The sequence below is a fragment of the Otolemur garnettii genome, unplaced genomic scaffold, assembly GCF_000181295.1.
Source record: "Otolemur garnettii isolate 467f Iridium unplaced genomic scaffold, OtoGar3 scaffold00096, whole genome shotgun sequence".
Classification (NCBI taxonomy): domain Eukaryota; kingdom Metazoa; phylum Chordata; class Mammalia; order Primates; family Galagidae; genus Otolemur; species Otolemur garnettii.
Window position 1 is genome coordinate 4,148,549 of NW_003852491.1, and position 15,483 is coordinate 4,164,031.

Genomic DNA, 15,483 nt, shown 5'->3' on the forward strand with positions numbered 1-15,483 from the left:
ACTCAGCACTCCAGGACTCCTAGGGAGCGAGGGCCTCCTTCTCTGGTGTTTCTGGCCTTTTCTTCAAAGGCCTCATCTCATAACCCTTGGACTTCCTCCTTTCCCACATCATGAAGGCAGAGGCATGCACGTTGCTCATCAAAAGAGCTGACACCCCTGGGAGCCTTCTTTCTAAGAGCCCCTCTAAGGAGGTTGGGTCTTTCTCTTCATGAGTAGTCTGGATTACACAGAAGCTTGTCCATATGCCCTTGCATCAGGATCAGGCCCAGAGGGCTGTGCTCAGAGAAATGTAATTGTAGCAGAGTTCAGAACCCTAAAGTTGGCAGAGATGAATGGCCTTATCCAGGGAGTGGAAGAAGAAATCCAGTCCTCTTGGTGGGAGGTGTCCTTACCTGAACACCCTCTTCCCCAAGCACTAGGATTCAGAGGCATGCTTTGAGGGTGGGCTTTGTTCCCTAGGATCCCCAGAAGAGAAAGACCAGAGCTGGCATGCCTCTCCCTAAGAATAACCCTTAACAATGCCAAGGAGAGCGGAGCAGTCGCCATCCTTCTATTTTCCCCACCACCACCCCCTCAGGGTCATCTCATGCTTCATTTTCTCTCTGCAGAGATGGCAGATACTGGGGAAATAGAGGGATGACTTGTCAGATCCTGTTTATGTGGAGTGGGAGAGAGCAAGGGCTGTCTGCGGACACCCCAACCAAGGGCTGCCAAATAAAGTGCCCCCTCCCATTAGTTGGATTCAATTACAATGTACCATTTGACATCAAGCACTTGGTCCCAGATTTCCAAAACCAGGAATTGTTCTGGTAAAACTGGAAATTTGTATGAGTGGGGGGAGTTAAAAATCTGTTCAGCTGTTATTAAACTGTCATTTCTCCCGCTGAATGAAAACTGTGTTGTTATAAAGCATAATGCAACCTGATCGATGGGTTTCAATGGTGTGTTTATGCTGGGCACCTGCACCCCCACACCACCCTGGAATGCCAGGGGCTTCCTTCCTCTGGGGTGGCCAGAAAGGCCCAGATCCGAGAGTTTGGGGTGGGTTCTGTCTCCAAAGCAGGCTGATTCTTGCAATGGTACAAAGAATGTGGCTCCTAAAAGGAGTGCAGCCTTTCCTATCTTAGCCAATCCTGGCAGGGTAGGGACTGGCAAGGGCAGATTTGGAAGCAGCCTTACAAATGCTTTTTCTAGATAACAAAGTGGTTATTGAACTGGAGGCAACAGATCTACCTGCATTATCAAATAAAAAAAGAGGGAGATCAAAATACACACACACACACTTGAAGGAAGAAATGTGTGTTGCTTATTCAGAAGTATAAACTGTGGGACTGGCTGGGGGAGGGACTTCTTTTAGAAGCAGAGCAAGGAGTGAGTTTCAACCTTTTACACATCACAGTTGTGGAGTTTGTTCAAGATCTCAAAGCTTCATTAATAAATAGGTCTGATATGCTCAAGCTCCATGTCAGACCTATTAATAAATCAGAAATACCAGGATGGAGCTCTGGTGTTTATCCTTTCAAAATTTCTCTTATAAAAGCTGGAACTTAGAACCCCTGGAAGAGAATTTTGTCTGTCTATTCTTTGCCCTCCCTTCCTCCTTTCCACCCCTTTTTATGCTTCCTTGGGAATTATTCCCAAGGGAAGTAGCCCCGAGGGTTCTATGGCTTCCTTGAGGGGACATAGTCTCCTTTGAAGTAATGGCAAGTAGGTAAGGGGTGACCTTATAACTCAGTCAAAGGTGTCTCTGGTTTTAAAAAGCCTTACAGACTTTAATCTACGGTTAAGAAAGACCATTACTCTAGGCTACCTTCGTCTCTTCCATTCTGGTTGGACAAACATTCATTCAGTTCTTTCAATCACACCTAGTCACCACCATCCACTGTCTACCTGTCCCCATAAGCCCAGAACATCAAGACTTGCTTCTAAAGAAAGGTATTAAGCCGGTGTCCTCACACAAATATGTCACAACAATTTGACAAGCAAATCCATTTTTAATATGGTTAGCCAATGGTGAATAAGCCATTTCCCCTAAGAAATAAAAGTGGGGAACCCTCCCCTTAAATTATATACACACCCTTGCATGTAATAGTAGACAAAAATTCCCTGGAGAAAGAGGGCAGAGGCCTCGCTAAGCCTTGGGATCTTGAGGATATTTATATTAAAGAGTCTGTTAGGAGATCTTGTTGAAAGCTCGTGGTTCTAAAAAGAAATGAAAATTTCACATGTTTAAGGTCTATTTTCTGCGGTGTCTACTCTGGCTTGAACCTTGTCACTCTGGGAGTGAGTCACTAAGCCATGTGCCCTTCTTCAATAGGGAGGCTTGATGAAGGAATTATTTTCTATCCAGAAAAGCTATGTCAACTTGCTGAAATAGAGCCAGGTTAATAATACTTCCGCCCTATTTAAACGTGATCATTGCAACTCACAGGAGATTGAATTTCGTATTTGATTTCAATTAGCCAAACATAAATTATATTTAATTTTCTACCCCCTCCTTCCCCTGGAATGAATGATTCATGGGCTCTGGAAAAGTGGCTGTGTGTGGTTCAGAAACGAGAAAAGGAGATTCCATCCTTCCAAATAGTGCAGCTGTCAGTGCCCCTCCATTCCTCTCTTCAGCCAGTGTCATTTTGTACCTGAAAGGTTTAAGAGCCTTGACGTTGCCACATAGACCTACCAGCTCAAACCCCAGCAACAATAATAACACAGACATTCAGCAGCCCTGTTGATCTTTAGATGGTATATAAAAACCATGACTTCAGGGTCGTAAAGGTGTGGCCAGTCACAGGGATTCCCTGCAAACTTCAGAGGCACCTCAGACCAAATTTTAAGTCCAAAAGAGTATGGCCTGCTCTGTCCTTTAGTGCTAGGAGTCCCCAGTCTGTACTACACTTCTCTAAGACCTCGACTCTTGGTTCTTCCTGTTTCTTACCTTTCCCATCTCCCTTTGATTTGTTCCCCCCATTATTTTCCCAAGAAAGTTTCTCCATGACCTCACTACTGCCAGGAGAAAGAGAGCTGGGCCTTATCCTTGCCTTTGTCTGGGTCTTGGACAAGTAGATTGACCACCATTAACCTTAGTTTCCATATCTCCAACACAAGCATATTTAATCCGTACTGCCCTGCCACCCACAGATACTATGATGATCAAAATAATTTGGGAAGGTCCTTGAAAGGGATGCTGCTGATGATGCTGCAGACCAGGTGGGGGTAAAGATAAGGATGGTGATGATCATGGTGATGAGAATAATGCTGAAGAAGATTCAGAAGGAGGAAGAAGAGGAGGAGGTATCTGACACCCCTTCCAGAACTCTATGCCTCTCTGGTGTTCCAAGGGGATATCTTCAGGTGAGACTACTGTTTTGCTCAGACTGAACCATTATGGGAGTGCTAAAAGAAAGTGAGACACCCCTGATTTGCTTAAAGCCAAGGCCAAAGCAAAGCTCTCCATAAATAGCACTGAACAATTGAATTTCAGGTATTCACATACAAAACCTTCTTTCCTCCCAGGAACAAGGCCCCGCCTGCACCCCATACATAGGCAAGTTCCCCTCCCTCTGGCCTCTCCCTTGTACTATATTTAAGATTCTTTTAGATGTACCAAGGGTTCAAGATTCATTCACACAGGACCACACAAAACCCTTGTGAGGTAAAAAAGAGTGAAGTTTTCCAACTTCTAGGCTATGAACCCAGTGCCTGATGCTCTGACTCCTAACTGTTCACATGGAAGACAAAGACGGTTGAGAACCAGGGTGCATGCCTGGGAGTGGCTCTCAGCCATTTCCGGAACTAAACTCGGGCTAGGGGAAATCTCCTTACATTCTTTTTGTAACAAATTGGGCTTGGGAGAGATGAGTTCATAGAGGTATGTTTCCTAGTTTCCCAAAGAGATGAGGATTTGTCATTTTCAGACCTAAAAGATACATGAGACTGTTTTAAAATTGTGAAATATCTGGTATGATGAACTAATAATAGTGCATCATCTGTCATTCAGGCAGGAAATAAAGACCCCAAAAATGTATCTCCATTCATGGAAGATAAGCAGGAATCTCCACTGTCCCTGGGTACAGGGAAACAGCGCTGCTCCAGAATCAGTCACGTTTCTTTCAGTCTTTTATTTTAATAGAGTGACCAAGAGACATGGGAAGAGCCTAGCTGACTTGACTTGACAGGACTCCCAGCCTAATTGGGAAGCTGGATGTGGAAGTGCAGACCGCAAAGGATTTATGCTATTATGAGAAGTGGTGCTGAGGGTGCATGGGAGACGGGGCAGAATGAGGAAAGGTGGCATGGGGAATGACCAACCAGGAAAAAGGAAAGACCACCAAGTACTTGTAGCATTAAAGACCACCCTCAGCAGCATTTCATTTCATCCCAAACCATAACTGTTTTGCTCCAGTGCTAGGCAGAAACACAGACTGGTAGACACCAACAAAAGAAAAGATAATAAATACAAGATTGGTCAGTGAAGAAGGCTATGAGGCTGAGAATGGAGGAAGCGGTGACAACAGTGCAACTAAGGGACATTGTTACCAAGAAAAACCTTTTCCCAAAAGGGAAGATGCTATCTCCTTTCTTTAAGTGACCAGAGCCAAGCCACTAACAGGCAACATAAATCTGTCCAGAAACCTTCTTCCACCTATGGTTTTCTAGACATTGTCTGAGACCAAGTTCAAAGCATGACCCTCTTCCCTTAGGGTCAGATACTAATAGATTCATATATCAAGGAGGAAACACCAAACCAATGGAAATTTGCCTTTTCAAAAATTTGTTAAAATCAATAATAGTGAAAATTAAAACACACATATCCATCTTTATTCGATTAGAATATAATGCTGACTTGTCTTTTAACTCAGAGATAATCAACAATTCTTACAACTGTTTTTTTTTTTTTTTAATGATGGGGACTGGGAGGGGTTGAGAATTTGAGAGTGTTTCTAAAACTTCCACAGTGATAGCAACTGAAGTAAAACCAGAACATGGGTGTCTGCGCTAGGAATAGCGGGAGAGGGAAGCCTCAATACACCTGCCCTAGGAAGAGCAGTCAACATGATCTCAAAGGATATTTTCATATTCTTTTTTTCTAAGCCCAGGAAAGGTAGTTAGAATGACTCTGACTCCATCTAATTGTTCTGGACCACTTGGAAAAGAATTCCTTTGAAATAGGAGAATTGATACAGAGTTTACTTATGGACAATAGGGATGGTTGGGAAGTCATCCATACACCACACACAGATAAATGTTAGAGCAGTTTTCACGTTTGGGAGATCAGAAAGGTCTTCAACACACCTTCTTTGGGGCTCTGAGTGAAATGACGGTGGGGAATAATCAAGTGTGACTGTGAGACATGAAGCCCTTTGGGGTTAACACTTCTCATTCTGACCAGTCTCAAGCATCGTGGACCTATTCCCTGGGTCCTTTTCCAACAGAAAAATAAACATTTACATTCAAACTGAGACCCAAAGCAATAGAGACTTTTCTTAGTCACCTGGCCCTAGGAGATGCTTCCTGGCAGTTTTTTAAAGTGGATCCTTCCTGGGATAGTTTATCTCCCTCTTTAAGTTCTTCGTCTTCACTCTTATTTCTAACACTCACACATCACGTGGTCTCTACTGAGCAAAGCATCCTTAACAAGGATGCCAGCCTGTCTATCCAGGACTCAGGAAACTGAGTCCTTAGCATTTTTCCAGGGTGGGCTATTCTGAAAACAAACAAAAAAAGGCAGTAGAAACTCAGGGAGGCCCCACAGAGTTGCACTGAGCACAAAAAGTTGATGCAGGGATTATGGGGGAGGACAGTAGTGGGGCTGGGAAACTTGGTGGATAGAACCCTCAGCATTCATGTCCCATTTCATCACTTTATAGATGTAAAATTAGAAAGTACCCTGGTAGCAGAAGAGCTGGGCTTTGCACCTGCATCTACTCACTGCTAGCCCAATGAGCTTCCCACTACTCTCATATCAGAAACCCAGGAGATAAAGCAAGGGCCTCTAAAGGTGGCTTTGCCTAACAGATTGCTCTCAGAAAGGCAATGTCTCTACAAACTTAAAGATGATGGCCTTTTCAGGAGGCAAGGGTCGAGTGTGTGTTTGATTCTGAATGAGTCCCAGGCTTGCATCATTGAAGCAGAGCCCAGCTTTTTCTGATGGTCTTCCTAAAGCCAGAGGGTACTGATGAGCTATTCACCATGCAGGGCTGAGAAATATGTGTGTATGTTTGACAAGTGTACACACCTCTTCACTGCCCTGTGCCAACTCTACATCCAATCTGTCAACCAAGACCTGGAGAAGTTGCTTTGAATAAGGAACAAGACAGTCAGTGTCCTAAGGAGGCCATGGGCAATCATCTCTATTCAGAAGTAACTAAATTAGACACAAGAAGGAGGTTTGTGGCAATGACAGTTGTTAAACCAAACCAAGTAGCTATGAATCTCATTTCTTCTATGCCTTACCTTATCCTACAAACAGTTATCATCACTGTGCTAGGTGCTAGAGAAAGGTTGTGAATGAGAAGTTCCATTAACTGTCCTCACGAAGCTTTAGTAGGAGAAAGATGCCCACGTGTTTGGGAAAGTACTAGAGCTGTCCAGCCAGTAGCTCAGCTGGTAGAGAGTGTTGAACTTTGATTATGAAATGCTTTCTGGCAAATTTCTTAAATGGATATCTCCCTCTTTAAGTTCTTAGTCTTCACTCTGATTTCTAGCACTCATGGGCTATAGAAGATATAGGATCTCTCCTTAACTTTAGATCTTAACTTAAGAGTTGATATTAAGATTTTTGAAAATGTCTATCTAACTTGTGTTGTTGTTTTTTGTTGTTGTTTCCACTACTTTCTACCTGGAAGAAACACAGATATCCTGGAACAAAAGGGGACAAAATGAGCTAGAATCACAAGATTAGACTAAAACCAGGTCAGAAAAATGACAAATTATGGTTCTTGAAAGGTTAAGAGTTCATGTCCTGCTGGCCTGTACCGTGGGTCCACGGAGGCAAAGACAGCAACCATCACACACCTCTGTGTTGGGTGGGAGGACGTGGTCTTCTTCCCCTTCCAAAATTTCAAGAAGCCTCAATCCCCCTGGCAGATCTACTCCTGCCACTTCTTTGCTTACCACTCAATTACACCTGATAATTCTCTCTAATAAAGGATGTTCCCCCTAGAATGTATTTAGGGGCTGAGTTTTTGTCACCAATTTGTTTTTAAGATCATGGGAACAGCCTTGGGACAATCAAAACTCTACAATAAATGCTAAAAAAAAAAAATTGAAGTGGTGTATGTTCTTTCTGATAACTCATGGGGAAAAAAAGCAATATTTAGCAACTGCTTTGGTTCCTTCTATCCCCAGAGAACAGAGCAGGAAGCTTTTGAGATGATGGCTACAGATTCCACTGTAACTTTGCCCATCAAAGGCAAGACTTTCCGATTGAGCAGGAGATGGTCTTTTTTTTTTTTTTCCCCTGTCATTTAGGGAAGAAAATAGTTCTTAGTTTTCATCCCAGTGGAAGTGCCTATAAAAGGTACCAGGGGAGAGGATTTGCTCCTGGGAATGCATGGGGAAAGGGCTTTGGAAATAAGGGCTTTCATTACCCCAGGCATCCTACTGAGAGGAAAGAAAAGGCAAGAAATAAAATGGGAACTGTTTATGCCATAGGAACCAGGTCGAGGACTGAGTCTAAATCATAGACTCAGACCAGGCCCCCAAGCCAGAATGAATCCCAACGTCCATTTATTCTGCCCTGGCTCTCATGGCAGAGAATACAGATTGAGGTCTCTATAAATTTTTAGTTTCTAACCTCACCTAGGCCCTCAGTCCTGCTATTCATTCCTTTTATTGGTCCCTGAGTAGCTCTTTTTCCCAGGCACCTTGCATTTGTTTCAAAGACTCACCTCTTTTTTCAAGCTTTCTCTCCCTCCCCACGTTCCTTCCCTCTTGCTCCCTTGGTCGTGAAGAAAGTCCAGGTTGTCTCCCCTGCTTCTTGTGAGACTCGGGTTCCCTTATCATCAAATGAAGGTGGCATTAATTCCATCCTCACAGGACAGGTGAGCACTAAAATGACATGTGTAAGGAGCTGAAAAGACAGAATGATGAAATAAAAGAGATAGGTGGGCTTGCTATTTCCTTATCATCATTATTATTAATCTTAAAAAATATTAGTGGTATGGGCGGTGCCCATGGCTCAAAGGAGTAGGGTGCTGGCCCCATATGCTGGAGGTGGTGGGTTCAAACCCAGCCCCGGCCAAAAACTGCAAAAAAAAAAAAAAAAAAAAAAAAAAGTATTAGTGGTGGCATGAATCCCTCCTACCCCACCCATATCTTAGCATTTCCTCCTTTTGCATTGGATTCCCAGTTCTCAACCTCCAGGCATCAGGAACTTTATTCATTTACCCCCCTTTCTACCTACACTTTATTTGAACACCAGTCCAAAACAGATCATCCTATCTTCAATTTAAGGAAGACAATAGAAAAATTTTTCTGTAGCATTTTCAAAATACTATACAACATCCCTCTGGCATAGCTAAAGACTTTGAAAGTAGATTCTACCTTCTCACAACTCTCGCTTAACTTTCCTCTTCTTAGACCTCTGCCTCCTGGTGTCTGTTCCCATGAATCTAAGAGAAGTCTTGATAAGGTCATTAGTGATGACTTAATTATCAAATATGGTGTCGCTTTTAGCTCTTATTGACTTGACCTGTTTTTGATGTTTGATACTGTTGGCCGCTCCCTTGTTCCATAAAACACTCCTGCTTCCTCTCTCGTAATTGATCTCTCTCTGATGCCTCTCCAAGCTCTGTTCTGATTCTATCTCTTCTTGGCAGACCATCTTCTTCTTTTTTTCTTTATTTAATAGTGGAGATTGCTAACTTTGGTCCAGTTCTCATTATGTGAATGTTCTCATTTACCCCCATAGCTCAAACAACATGTCATAAGCTAATTCCCAAAGCTGTATTAATAGTGGCCACAATTTCTATAACAGATATTAATGGTCTATCCAGCAGTCATGTATGCCCCCTTCCTCTTGTTAACAGAACCCCAGTTTTGTTTTGGTAAGGGGTGACAACGTGTGCAGGGCAAGTGATCCTCTTCCCTAACCCCAAGGAATGAATTGCGACTAATCTAAAGCCAATGATGTGATCTACTAATGGCCAGTGGAGCCTGAGCAGTGGTCATCTGAGAGCTTCTGAGAAATATAATCTTTGAAGATAAAAATAAGACTGACTAATGATAAAAGTCAAGGAATCCCTTTTCCTCCCTTGGAATGACAGATTTAGAGCTGTGGCAGCCATCTTGTGACCATAAAGCAAACATGACTGACATGGAGGAGACCTGAGCAGGACTGAGGAAAAGAGCTTGGGTCTTGGCCAGCCTGCTGCATCTACTGGATCTTATAGCCACACAACTGCCTACCTTTAAGCTTTTTGAAGCAACATCTTTATTGCTCAGACACCAATGTATGTATATGTATCCATATAAACATATATACACACACATATATATATTTCATATAAAAATATTCTAAACTATAAGCCCTTAGGTGTTCATAGGACAAAATCGAGAATGGACACTAGACCTCAGTATCTGGCAAAATCATTATGACCTCACCATGTTAACCGGCATCACAGGGTAAGACAAGGGTGCAGCAAACCCACATTAAAGGAGTAGCACTGGCCTCAGACATAGGTGGACTCTACCCTATTTATCACATTACATTGCATTTGCTGATTCCCTCCCAACTCTGTGTATCACTATAAAATGTCACATCTTGTGACAGATCTTCAGAGTCAACATCTGTACCACTGGGGTAATGGAAGCTGTAGATTCATCTAGAGACTTCAAATATCGGGGGAGCCAACATACTCTCAAACCTATGCATGATCTCCCAAAGTACAGGATTAACACATCTAACATCTCACACAAATCCTACTAAATACCAAACTATGAGCAGCTCTCCCTCTAGCCAAAGGCTCTATCTTACCAACAAATACCAAGACTAGTAATAATAGTACTTTGTGAGTAATCACGTATTCATGCTACTCAGCCCATCATCAGCGTCTGTATAGTTGATCACTCGATCATTCCTGTCTTACATCACCTCCAACCATACCACCCCTCCATATTTTCCATCTACACCACTGATTACTCTTCAACCTTACATGTTGGTCACTCCTCAATTTCCAGGGCTCAGTCCTTTATGTGCTTTTGCTCTGGGTAACCTCCTACTTTCTCATGGTTTTAAGTGCTAGCTCCATTCTGGTGACTCCCAATCTCACATTTTTAGCCTGGATCTCTCCCTTGAACTCCAGATTCTTATATCAAAGCAATCTTGACCTGTCCATTTGAAGGTATAGTAGGCATCTCAATCTTTATGCACCCAAATCAAATCCCAGATGTTCTAAACCAGTGATACTCAACCTTCCTAATGCTGCAACCCTTTAATACAGTTCCTCATGTTGTGGTGACCCCCAACCATAAAATTATTTTTGTAGTAGTGAAATTTTATGATTGGGGATCACCACAACATGAGGAACTGTATTAAAGGATTACAGCATTAAGAAGGTTGAGAATCACTGATCTAAACCATCCAAACCTATTCCTCCTAAATTTTCTTCATCTGAATAAATGAGAACTCTTATCTTTCCAAGCCAGAAATCTATATTTTTTGTTGCTCCTCTCTTTCTCTTGCACTGTAATCTACCTTCTTCTCATCGATCCCCCTTAGTGCTGTCAAATTTTGCAAATAATTGCATAAGACATACTAACGAAAAATATTTGCATTTTTCTTACATAGTCTTCTGGGGTCTCCCCACAGTGGTCTTCCTTCCACGAGTGTAGTCCCTTTCTTATTCATAATCCATTCTGCATCTAGTGCCATGCTAACTGACAAGGGAAATGGATTATGTCATCGCCTTACTAATAAACTACTCTTGACTCCTATATTAGTCAGTCCCTTCTTTAACTGGAAGTGGCAGGCAGTACAACTCAAAAAGGATCCAGGACTAAATGAAATTTACTGGCTCACATAACAGGTTTCCAAAAGGTGGCTGGCTTAAGGTAAAACCTATAACTGATAATTTAAGAATAACAGTAAGTTTGCTTTTTTTAATTCCTCTGCATTTTAACCCCTCTGTCTTTCAGTATTTTGCCTCTGCTGATCTTTTTTTGATTTTATTCTTAGGATTTTTTTCTGATAACAATATTATGGCTGCTTGCAGTATACCCTACATAGCTCTTAGCAATGCCAAAGAAAAAGTATTTTTCTAAGAGCTCCAGCAAAAAATAGATCACACGATCACTCAGACACCAATACTTGTGGCCAAGGATGTAGAGTGCTCTCATAGTCTGGCCTGAGTCACCTTTGGGAACGGGCAGAGCCAGCCCCTGCCCTTGTGACTTGTGAAACATAATTATGGAATAAGGGAGAATAATTCCAAAAAGGAGACGCTGGGAAAACCAATACAATGTTTTTCATGGTTTCTTATTGCCTGCATGATAGATTCCAAATGCCTCAGCTTAGCGCATAAGGATTTTTACAATCTGTCCCCAAACCATAGCTCCAGCCTCCTCTCTGGCAACTAGTCCCTGCTCAGTGCTCTTGCCACACCGATTTTTCATCATCCTCTACACAGTTTTTGCTGTACCTTGTACTTGTAAAATCTTTTCTCCTCCTGCAAGATATTATTCATGCTTAATGTTTAAAGACCTGACCAAAATGCACCTGCCGTGATTCCCCAGCTGAATTGGTTGCTCCATCCTCTGTATTTTAAATGCTCTGCAGTGGCGCTGAAGATCAGCTAATGCCACTTCTCTGAGACATTATTTTCCAGTAGATTGTGAGTTCCTTCGAGGAAGGCATGTCTCAGACATCTCTGTTCCCACGATGCCCAGCCCCAGGAACGATGCAGCAATTATTGAACAGAAAGATGAATGAAGGGCTTAGCAATTGAATAAAGACAGCATTTAATGAGGGAACCCCAGGCAGAGTCTTCAGTCCCCCTCTTCATCTCCCCAGTTGTTGCCTCTTTACTCACTGAGCTTACCGGTCTCTTGAAAGGGCTAAGACGATGAGTAAAAGAAAGGGAAGAGATGTTCACATCTCTGAAGGATGAAAGACTTCCCGTTTTCACTGTGCGTTTTGCCAGCCTACAATGGGCACATGTTTTCATTTGAAAAGATCATTGAAGACCTCAATAAAAAGATAAAGAGACAATTTCTGTCTCTTCCTGAAACCTTTTGGAAACTCCACGACCTCAATCAATGCTCCTTTTAGCACTGTTTCACCAGGGATAAAAACCCCACCTTTACATTGGACTAAAACCATCAGTTTATGGAGCTGCTCCTTCACTTTAAGGTGGTGTTTCTGAGCATTTAGAAAGTGTCAGGTGCTGTTCCTTCCTGTGGAATCTTCCTTTCCGGATATGCCCATGGTTCCTTGCTTCACTCCATCTCAGAAAGGCCTTCCCTGATCACCCCATTTAGCACCATAACCCTTCCATCCAGCCTGGAGCTCTGTCCCATTAGCCTGGGGTGCTTTGGTTCCTAGTCTTCTCAGTGCTTGCTGTTAAAACACAGCATACCCCAGCTTTATGTGCTCAATCTTGGCTGGCTTTTCCACATGAACATAAGCCAAGACCAGAGACCCGCGGGCTCTCATGTGTGACTCTGACCCAAACACCTAGAACAGTGGTTGATATAAAGCAAGCCCTCTGCAGCTACTCAGGAGGCTGAAGCAAGAGAATTGCCTAAGCCCAAGAGTTGAAGGTTACTGTGAGCTGTAACATCATGGCACTCACCAAGGGTGATAAAGTGAGACTCTGTCTCTATAAAAAAAAAAAAAAAAAAAAAAAAAGCAAGCACTCTGTATTTACCAAGCAGATGAAGAAATGCCAAGCAATACATAGACTATTTAATTTTACCCACTAACCCTATGAGGTGGCATCTAATATCATTCTATTTTGTAGATGAGGAATCTGAAGCCCAGAGAAGTTAGGAGGTCACCTTAAAATCACATAGCTAGTAAGTGGAAGAGTTAAGAGACTCCAATCCAGGTCTAGTTCAGCATTTCTCCCTTCGGGCCATGCATCTCTGTGCTTCACCGGAAATGGGATTTTATATTCTTCTGAAGTACATAGTGGGACAGTTGCCCAGTATAGTAGTAAGCCATTCTCTGTCACTGTGGAGGGAAGAGATTTACTGAGCTATTGCTGGACTGACACAGATGAGCTATGATACTGACTTAACTTTGCAACCTGTGGGTTATAAATTGTTTTCCTATCCATGATGTCACTTGACTCTGATTTAGGTTATGAACCCTGTTCTGCAGATAAAGAAGCAAAAAAGAGAGAGAATCATCTGTCCCAGAGGAAGTCACCAACTACCTATGGCCCAGGTGGTGACCAGCATATAGAAAAGTGAGGATCAGGCAAGAATAAGGACTCAAAACGGGCTTCTGACACGCAGGCTGTGCAGGGCTATTGACTATTTTTGCCAAATGGAACTTTTTTGGAAGAACTTGCTGGAAAGCCCATTCCATTGCCAGAGCTTTGAAACAGTCTTTACATCAGCATACAGTATTCAAACCAGGAGACCTCACGGATAGCTAGCATTGCTGAGAATTTTATCTTAGCCCAGATAACATTATTCTAGCTAATAGCTCCCTGAATTTTCAGTCTTACACAGGGTTTTGTGCCAAAAGAGAGTGACCAACACCTAGGAAGAAATGACCACATCTTATCCGAGATGAATTTATTAGGCTATGGGGAAATGATCCAAAGGATCTATTACTCAGAAAAATTACTAGCCTCCATCAGACTGTGAAACAAAAAATTCCTATAATATTGAAAGTTGATCTAAAGTAATACCAGAAATATTGGGGGTGCATTTCGGTTGAGCAGTCCAACCATTTATATAGTGCATAACATCAGTCCTTAGACCAAATAGTTGCAGAACTATTTTATCTGGCCTGCGCCATTCTTTTGTTTTGAGACTCAGTTAGAATGCTTGCAGGCAGGGTATGGGTCACCACCTCATCCCAAACATCACATGTCCTGGGGATCTTACATCAGCTGCCTTACAATATGTTTCTGCCCCTAAAGGGTTCAGAATTTCATACTATAGGCAGGGTGTTTTGATGAATCAACAGAAAGAGTTCTCTAGGCCTATAACTCATAATATTTTCATGACACTTAATAATACAAAGGGAAACAGTAATGCCCAGAGTCTCTGCAGCATCGTTCTTTTTTTTTTCCAGAGCATATTCTCACTTGTTCACTTACTGGTGGCTTTTCTTCTTAAACTCTAGTATGCATAGGCATTACCCTCAAATTTGCTAAAACACAAATATTAATTTCTGGTTCATATACCTACAGTTTCTCTTTTAATAGTTTTGGGATAGGGCCTGAAATTCTGCATCTCTAATAAGCTTCCAAGAATGCTGATGCTGCTGGTCCACAGAAGAGGACTTCAGCAGTAAGGAGGGGAAAGTTTATCACACCCATTTCACAGATGCAGACACTGGTTGTCATCAACGGAGGGTTTGCAAAAGATACTCGGAGTCTCTACTTGTACTGAAAGCGATGGCAACTCATTTCTCTATCAGCCATGAGTAGGTTGCCCCAGAGAGGGACATCCAAGCAAATTCTTTAGTAAAACCTTTGGCAAAATCTTTGGTAAGCTCATGTCTATCACCCCATTTTCTCCTTGTATCTCTGGGCTCACTAGGAGAAAGGGAGGGGTAAACTTATGTGTTGGAATGAATATTTCTGTAAGCTCATTAAGGAAGGATACATCAGGCCTAATAAGAAAACAATTTTCTTCTCTTCTCTCACTGCTAAGTTAAGAGATCCCAAGGTCAAGGCTAAGCCATCCCCAAGCTGCCTTCCTGCAACTTTCCCTTGACGTTGATTACGGATAATTTACTGCAGACTCAGATGGGAGATTGGGGGTGGGGTAGGGGATGGTGGCAGAAGGAAAGCAAGGCCTACATTCCAATGGCTGAAACTGGATGGCCAAACAATTTTTTAAAAAATCACTTATCTCTTTATGTGACCCTTGTTTACTTGCCTCTGGGGCAAGTGATTTTATAGCATGTTGTATCATGGTGCCTGATAAAACCATTGAAAAAAAATTTATCCACAATATTAGGAAGTAGTGAGCTATAAAATTGCTAATTATTTTCTACTAAATTTACTTTTAAATAACTTTAGACATCAATTACAGGCACCATTAGGCACCATTAAGCACTGGGTGTGTTTACCAAACAAGGGCAGTGCATTGCTGATTCCCGCCCCATCTGTGTGGCCTCCTCATTCAAGTTCACCACCCTCTTCAGCTGCCCTCCCCCAAACCCTCTTCACAACACAGCATTAGTATCAACAGCCAAAATTACACTCCATCAATAATGGCAGATTGCTTCCATTTTAAGTGTCATTGCCCCCTCAAACCCCTGGTGTCTTACGTGAAGGTTAGTTTAGGAGAAGATTTTAA